The sequence below is a fragment of the Heterocephalus glaber genome, unplaced genomic scaffold, assembly GCF_053883595.1.
Source record: "Heterocephalus glaber isolate CG9 unplaced genomic scaffold, H.glaber_assembly_v1.0 deba00000122, whole genome shotgun sequence".
Taxonomy (NCBI): Eukaryota; Metazoa; Chordata; class Mammalia; order Rodentia; family Bathyergidae; genus Heterocephalus; species Heterocephalus glaber.
The window spans coordinates 6,267,868-6,277,284 of NW_028258138.1; positions in this window are offsets into that span (position 1 = coordinate 6,267,868).

The following is a 9,417-nucleotide window of genomic DNA, read 5'->3' on the forward strand; positions in this document are numbered from 1 at the left end:
CCAAGAAATCTTTTCAAGCCTGGATTTCAAGTAGTCAGAGGCTAATTGCACCCTGTACAAGTTAATGATATACCAGGGTGCCCCTCTTGACTGCTATCACCAGGTGCCTGCTGATTTCCCAATGGCTCAATGAGAAACAAAAATACTTAACTCCCAGGTGCATTTCATAATTCTGTGTCTGCCATTTTTGGCATTTGTGTCTCTTAATCTAAGGATTAGAAAGACTGTTCCTCAGCAAGCCAGCGACTCTGGTGTCCTTCCTCCAGGGGGAACTGCGTGCACCACAAGCTGAAGAGTGACTGGCGGGTCATTACTCTTGCATTGTTGTGCTGAACCCAGTTGCACCACTCTGTTGTGAGGACAGCACTCTTGTGGACTGTGTTCTCCTCCTCCAGTGCAGGAGGCTGGAAGGCTACCCCTGTCTCCCCCTGCTCTCTGCCCACCAGTTTGCAATCCAGCCCTAAGCCTGTCCGCACTCCCCTTGGAATTGCTCCCCAGGATCTTCTTTGCATTCCCATCTCCTCTCCCAAGGTTCTGGCCGCTATCATCCCTTTCTGTGTTGTCTCAAGTTTACAAACAGTTCTCACTCACTCCCCTGCCTCTACTCCTTTCCCCTTCAATCATTCTTCACTTGGTATCCAAAGTGACCACTGTAAAGCACGAATCTGATCATATTATCCCCTTCTTTGAGCTTTCAAAATAAAGGCCAAGTGTTCCAGGAGGGATGGATGCCTCTTCTTGATCAGGCTTTTGGTGACCCCTTCCCTTTCCCAGCAAGTTTATCTCCAAAAACTCAGAGCTATTTGCAATTCCCCCAGTGTTTCCTCTTCTTTCAGTGTCTGGGCTTGGGGTTATGCTTCTCCTCTGTCTAGGATGCTCCCGCCCCATCCCTGGGCAACTCCTGCTTCCTCTCAGGGCTGCCCATTTCTGCAGGAAATGGCCTTATTGGTGATGCCCACATTCTCTCTGATGCTGATGCAGGCACACCGGTGTGGTGGCTCCCTGCTGATGCCCTCATCCACCTCTCGGAGGTCCATCTGATGGCATGGCACTGCTCGCTGCGCCTCTCGATACAATGGTGTCTCTGGAACCCGGGTTTGCAGCCAGTCTTCTCCCAGGCCCTCACCCTTGCTCCCAGGTGGCTGGTTGATCAGAAAAACTAAAGTGCAATGAGTGAGACAGTCAGACACACCCCTTGAGGGGGCCAAATGTGGTGGATGTTAAGTTAGCCCAGTAATCAAGCTAATATTTTAATTCTATTCTTCTAAAAGTAAAAAATTAATTCAAAAAATCCATGACAGACACAGTATCAGAGTATTGCAGATAGGATCAGTAGGAACTTTAAAACATTCAGTGGCTTCAGATGTTTATTTTTTTTTTTAAAAGAAAGTTCTGAAATGTATGATCTAAAATCTAGTTAGAAAAAGAAAAATAAATTAGACCCTAAATAGCAGAAGGTAATGCTGAAAACAAACAGAAATCAGTTAAATAGAAAACAGAACAACAAGAGCTCTTTTTTTTTTCAGTAAGAAACCCTCCCACAAGTAACAACAAAAATGCTGGAAAAGTACATGAAACCAGCTACCCGAGAACTGTAGAGAATGAATCAAAGCAAGTAAACTTTGGGGGAAGGACTGGAACTCACAGGAAGCCACGGGAGCGGGGGAAGTTCTCATGTTTTCAGCTTTGCTCTCAGAATGGTAGCAGTTGTGGTGTGTCACAGATCAAGCGAAACGCCCAAAAATGTTCACTATGTTTCTGACTCATGCAAAAAGGGAAAGTGCCCAGGGTAACCAGGGCGGATGATGGGTGAGAGAAATTCAAGAAAGAAGAAAGTGTTCTGGTTTATATCCAGATGTCCCCTGAAGGCCACATGTGTTCATGGGTGGGGCCTTTGAAAGCTGAGTGAATTGTGAGCAACATAGCTGACTTGCTGCCAGGAAGAGGATCAGACAGGAAGAGAGCTCACTTGAGGCATGGCTGGAAGGGTCTATCTCCCTCCCAGGTTCCTTTCTCTCTCTGCTTCCTGGCCACCATGATGTGAGCAGCTTTCTTCCACCCAGGCCCTTTGACGTTGCTGTTTTTGTGTTTAAGTCTACTGAACACTGACAGAAACGTCTGAAACAAGAGCCCAAATAAACCTCTCTTTCATCAAGTTATGGGTGTCAAGTATTGTGATCCAAGGATGAGAAAGTGACCAAGACAGAGACCATGGAATGGGGGTGATAATCCTGGTCATGAACTCTGGGTAAGTCAGTGGGTTACCGCTGAACCATGCAGACAGGGAGGAGATAGCACTGTCCAAACCCAGAATTCACTGCTGAATGAGCACTGCTGGCCCAGAGCCTAAAGTTCAATTCTAAACAAGCTCGCAGGAAGAAGAGCATCTGCAGACTGTGTAAAGTGAAAACAGAGCTGAGAATCTCCACAGCATATCTTTGACAATGTTTGGGATACAATCCTGAATTAAATGACATGAAGAACCATAGAGATGTGACCTACTCTCAAAGGAAAAGACAATCAGCTGGGACCAGCCCTGGAATGACCCTGATACTGGAATTATTATACCTAGGCCTTAACAAAACTGTGCTCAGTGAAGTAAAGAAAAATACAGCAGCAGTGAATGAAATGGAAGAATTCTCTCCAGAGAGACGGCATATATAAAAAAGCACCAAGCTGAAATTTTGAACTGAAAAATAAAAATATATGAAATAAATCCATACTAGATGAATTCAATAGAAAAAAAAAGATGCAGAAAAACACGTTGCAAAAATAATGACAGGAATTATCCTTGTTTGGTGCAAGACATAAATTGGCAGATTCTAGAAGCTTAGAGAACCCCAAGCAGGATTCATATGCAGAAAACCGTGCTCAGGAATTCCTGAGTCAAGCTTCTCTAGTCAAAACTAAAAAGAAAAGGTGAGCAAGAGAGAAATGCCCACAGGAGGATAATGGTTCTAAAGATCGCAGACCTAGCTACAAATGTCTCTAGTTTCTCATTCTTAATGGCTGAGTAGTACTCCATTTTATTAAAAAACCACATCTTCTTTATCCAGTCTCCAGTGGATGCACATTGAGGCCATCCTCTTATGTGAAATAAATAGGACACACATGTGTAAATACCAAATAGTTTCTCTGGTGTGAAAAACTAAAAGTATAAATAAGGATCAAAATATATAGTTGATATTGTGAAATAGGAAGAAAAAGTCTAAAGGAGTAGGAGAAGTGGGTGGGGCAGGGGAAAGGAAAGAAGGGAAAAGAAAAAATATGAGAAAAGGAAAAACATGGAAACAAAGTCTTTGTAAATAGGGAAGGGTGCAGGGGGTGAAGGGAGGGCAGGGGAAGGGGGAAAAAATAAGAACCAAGATGCATCATGTACAGGTACAAGCGCCCAATGATGAATGTAACTGTATTGTATACCTAAAGTGTACCAATAAATTAAATGGAAAAAAAAATCACAGGGGCCGGGGATTTAGGTCAGTGGTTCCAGCGCCTGCCTTGCAAGCGCAAGGTCCCAAGTTTGATCCCTGGTGCCAAACAAAACAAAACAAAACAAAAAGATCACAGACCTCTGATGAGAACTGTAGCATCAAAACCTGGAGTGACATCTGAAAGTGCTAGAAGGCAGGAAAAACAGTCAAAGTAGGATTCTATTTCAAGCAAGAAATTCTTCAAGAATGAGGATTAAAATAAAGATATTTTTCAGTGGAAAGCTGAGAGAAATTGCCTCTACTAGACTCACATTACAAAAAATATTAAAGGAAGACTTTTCAGGCTTAAGGGAAATAACATCAGATAAAAACTCAAATCTTCAAGAAGGAAGAAGTAGCACCAGAAATAGTAAATATCAGGAGAACAAATGGTTTCCTCTTAATTTCTGCAAAATAACATATTTACAATTCAAAAGAGTGTCCCGCTGGATTTAGATATGTGGATGCTACACACAAGCACACATTGACAGCAGCACACAGGGTGCTGGGGCAGTAAATGGGTGGACACACCTCCAAGGGGTTTACACTTTGAAATGCAGGAATAGTAACTCCAATAAGACAAAAAAATTAATTACAAACATTAAGTACTTACAGTAAGTGCCTAGAACTGATAAATTTCATAAGGTCACATGGTGCAAGATTTTTGCACAAAATTAATAATACTTTTAAATACCACCAGTGAAAATTTGGAAAATAAAACTTATCATTTGTGTTTACAGAAGCCTTGAAAAATCAACTGTTTAAAAATACATTTAGGGCCGGGGATTTGGCTCAGTGGCTCTGCCACCTGCCTTGCAAACACAAGGTCCCGAGTTTGATCCCTGGTACCAAAAAAAAGAATACATTTAACAAAATACACATACAACATGTAACTGAAAACCTTAAAACATTACAGAAATTAAAAGACCCGACATACTATACTCATAGCTTAAAAGACCTAAAATGGCTAATGTGTCAATTTCTCCAAATTGGTCTAAGATTTATTACAATCCCAACAGAAATTCCAGCAAAATTTCTGGAGAAATGGTACAGTAGATTCTAAAATTGTTGTGTCACTGCAAATGAATCAGAATAGTCAATGATTAAAAGAAAAGAACTTTGAGGATATTAATGATATAAATCCTTATTATAAAAGTATTTCAATAATCAAGATAGTATGACAATTGAAAAAAAGGTAGACGTGTCTATAAATGTAACAGGATAGTCCAGAAGTAAATTGGCACATATATAAGGTCAACTGATTTTTTACACAGGTGCCAAAACAATCCAATAGGAGAAGGAAAATATTTTCAACAATGGTGCTGAGATATTCAGATCTCCATATGGGAGTTGGTGAGAAACATACACACTTCACATCATACACAAATATTAAGAGCAAGTGTAGACATAAAGTATAAGCTAGAAGTATGAAACTTCCAGAACAAAATAGAGGAGAACATTTTTATGACTTTGAGGTGGGCAAATATTTCTTCGATAGGATAGAAGTATGTAAAACTAGATTTATCAAATTTAAGGTATTTGCTAAAAGAAACCATGAAAGACTAAAAAGATAAACCACAAAATAAGACAAAACTCTATATCCACAATGCAGAACATAAAGAACCCCTGTGATTCAATAAGAAGACAAAAAAATCAATTAAAATATAGGCACAAAACTTAAAAAGATTCTTCACAAAAAAGATAGACGAATGGCCTATAAATATATGAGTAAATGGTCAACATCACTATTGATTGAAGAAATACAAATTAAAACTACCATGGGATGCTGTCACACACCCACGAGAGTAGTCAAAATTAAGAAGGCGCTTCACCAAGTGGAACTCTCAGATACCACCATGGAAATATAATATCATATAACCACTACTTGGTAGTCTTAAAATCTTATACATGTACTTACTATAAGCCCCAGCCATTCCATTTTTAAGCATTATCCAAGAGAAATGAAAACATCGGCCCACTCAAAGACTTTTACATCATTGTTCGTAGAAGCTTTATTCATAATAGCAAAAGTAAAATGTGTAAGCAGCTTAAATGTCTACCAATAGGAGGATGGGTAAGCAAAATGTGTCTACCTGCCCAATGGAGTAGTATAAAATTGATGACCTGATAATAAAAACAATATAGATGAATTTCAAAGTCAACTGATTTGACTTTGTGTCTCCTGGTGAAATAAAAGGAGTACATACTGCATGATCCCCTCATATAAAATTCTGAAACATTCAAAATTCTCTACAGCTACAGAAAGCTACTCAAAAGTTGTCTAGGCTCAGAGATGGAAAAGTGGACCATAAAGGGCACCATCATGGAAGCTCTTGGGATGCTGGAAATATTCGGATTTCTTGATTGCTAAGGTGGTTCGACTGATGCAGTTACTTTATCTTGGTTTTCATTCTACAGATCTGATTTACAAATTAATGTACATGCTGAACACTAGGGAGCAAGTTAAAATGGAAATCATAATTCATTATATCTGGATGAGTCCTGAGAGCCTGAATTTGCAACTCACTCCCGAGGCTGCTCTGGACCTGTGCCTGGGACTATTCAATCCACATACATGTAGTTGAAGAGTGTTCTGTAAATCTCCTCACGTGCCATTTGCATCATCTCTCTGATTCTTACAGAGTTGTGCTATGTGCCAGAAGTCCCCCCATACCATCAATGCCACTAATCAGTGAGGTCACTAATAACAGCCAGCTATTAGTACACTGTGTCAGGCACTGTTCTCACGGTTGTATGTGAATTTACTCATTTAATAATCCTCAATGTGAAAGCGGGTAATCCTGTAGTAACACGTCACAACCAAGGCATGGAAAGTTGGAGGGACTTGTCTAAGGTCACCCAACTGATGATAATGAGGAGAGATGCATTCAAATCTGAGCTTCTCACACACTTAACCCCTGTGCTCTGTGGACTTCTCCATGGGGGAGTTATTAGTCTTGAGTGTGGCAGATTTCAGAAACTCAAACTCACTAGTCCCAGTCCAAGGATCTTCCTGCTCTCCCACACTTCGTAGAGGGCTTTATTGGTTCAGTATCAAGTAGCCATGTGTCAGCTTACCCAGGTGGCTGACTCAGCAGGCTCACCTGAAAGCATGTCATCCTTTGCCAAATGACCTAGGACCAAACGTGCCTACTTTGTGAGTTGTTTATCAAGAACAGTCATTGTCACTGAATGCTGATCGGCCACCTTCTGTTCCCCTCCTGTGGTATCACCTTTGAGTAGAAGTAGCCCCATGCTTTCCCCTAGTGTGAACTTGTATCAGAAAGCACACACAATGAAACATTCTCTGTACTTCTGGAGATTCGAGACGCCATGTCGCTCTCTGGCCAGCAGAGGAGTGGTACTCGGTTCATTTCTCCCTGCAACTTGAGAAAGTTCATTTAAATGAAAGACTACCAGCTGCAGGTAAGATGTAAAGCAAGGAAAACTCTAGAGCTCCCACCAGAGGCCAGCTGAACATTTCCATCCATTTGGTCTCTAGGAGGAAAGCTAGACTTCCTCCATCCATCCATCCTCCAAGCAACTCCTGATTCTTGAGAATGAGACAGCTCCAGAGCCCAAGGGTAAGCCTCTATTGGCCCGGTGGGCTAGCTACTAGCAGCAAAGCTTACAGAAATTTGGTGGTGGGGTCAGAGAGCTGGAGAAAATGGCCCCCCGAGATCTGGGAGATGCTTGAACAATGTCCACCACAGTACATGAGCCTGTCAGGGGAGGAATTTTCTGAAGGCGAAAGTCATTGATCACAAGAACATGTTGGCAATGAAGCTGAGACTAAGCTAGAGCCATGTATCTGTCCTCACACCAAGGGACTGGACCAGATGACCCATCCGAGCCCTCTCCTAGCTGTGCATCTGCCTCAGCGAGCTTTGGATTTGTTAGTTTTGGATTTGACTTTGAGGGTTCTGTGTGGAAGACAGAGAAGCTGATCTGAGAGAACACCAGTTAAGCCCACTTCCCAGTTAGTTGAGAGCAACAAGCTTAAAAACAGCCCATGTCACTTTCTGGATGTGTCATTGCTCTGACCCAATGACATTTTGGTGAGCTGAGTGTAAATGAATGAGAAACAGATGGATTTAATTTCCCTTGAAATTAGGGATGGGTGAACCCAGCCACAATTTGGAATTGCTGAATGTCTCAAACTATTTTTTTTTCAAGCTCTTTTTGTTGAGAAAAACCCAATCCATGGCTTTGCAAAGCATGCTTCCCCCTCATTTGGATGGACCTCCTTGTGGTTGAAGGAGAATTTGATCTCATATTTCAACTTCTTTACACTTCACTTATCAAAATGCTTGATGCAATTTCTGAGAAGTCTGAGAAAATTTTTACTTCTTTAACGTTTTATTTAGGAAAGACTGAGGAAGTCTGGAAATTGTGTATCCTAAAGGTCGTTTTGGGTGGATGTTCGCACTTTTAAAAGGTCCTAGAATCACATACATGTTAGGTACATAGTCACAATGTGCTTGAGAATGCATGCAAAAACCTCTTGGAAAACGAGGGGAAAGATGGATTAGTTCATTAAAGATAGGCTGAAAACAGTGCTGAATTCTCCAGGCTTTCTCATCTCTAATTATCAGACAGGGCATACCTGGTATTAGTTTGTGGAGTGGAGTAGGACTGCACCATCCACCTGCATGAATCTCCATGATGCTCCATGCAGCTCTTCTCCTTGAGATGTCTGATAGAGGAAGTGCCTGCGGAGTGCTGAGGATGGATGGATGGCTAGAAGGATGGCGGAAGAATAAGCAACATAGTGTGTTTCAGAGAGTGGCTTGGACCACAGACTCAAATGCTGAAGGGCTGTTTTCCCTTCAGCTTCCAGGAGACCAAGTAAGATGCAAAGAGAGAGGCGGGCAGACCACCAGTCACAGACATGTCTTTGCGTGCTGAAAGACAGTATTCATTGGGCACATGACGGGCTGACCTCTGCTCATCTTAGCACTGCCTGGTAGTACAGCAGTGTACGCTGCCCAGCAAGAGAAAAGGACATGGCCAAGTCCTTGTGGTATCTGGTCAAGTCTGTCTCAAGTGCCTGGGAGACAGCCCCAGAGGAGTCCTAGGAAAATAATTCGGGGCAGGATTTTCTACAGGAAACAGTGACAGCTATGCGTAAATACCAGAAGCACAATTCATTATTATTAATACATCCCCCATTGTAACGCTCAGGCTGGTTCAGGAAGGGCAGATTCAGGGCATGCATCTCTTTAAGGCCATGCATGTTCCGACTTTGAAATCAGAAAGCCCAAATGAGCCTGGGTGGCCAGGACAAATAGCAGTTGTCACACATTCCTTGGACTCTCATTTCCCAGCAGCCTTCTTTGTAGCTGAGGATGGGGGGCCATGTGCGTGACCCTTTCTGACCAAGACAGACATTTTTCCTCCTTTCCTCCCCTCACTGCCCTTAGACTGTAATCTATCTGGACGTCTTGACTACCCCAGACTTCTCACAAGGGACAATTAAACCGTTTTTCTGTTCAGCTGCTGAGATCAGGGGAGAGGGATTTGCTCATTACAGTAGTTGGTGCTGCCCAGCCTGACCACTGCAAGCTGTAAACTGAGTCGCTGGCTCACATCCCCTCATTATGATGCTCTAACAGTAATAAAACTGACAGTGTTAAGTGAGAGTCTTGGACGTTTGTGAAAATATTGCTGGAAATATTGGCTCCACGAGAGCTGAGATTTTTCCTTTCTTCTGTCTGTGTCCCTATGACCTATAAAAGTCTGCATTACACACTCATCACTGCTGAAAATGGTTTTGATTTATTGAGCGAGCTAGCACGTATCATGGAAGAAGAGCTAGTAGCTGGAGTTTTAGGTCCTCTGCGCTGCTGATGCCTAGCCATGCCCATGGTAGGACTGCACCCTTAGAGAACTGGCTGTGTGAATGTCAGTAACACTGAGGTGCAATGTAACTCTGATGAGACACACT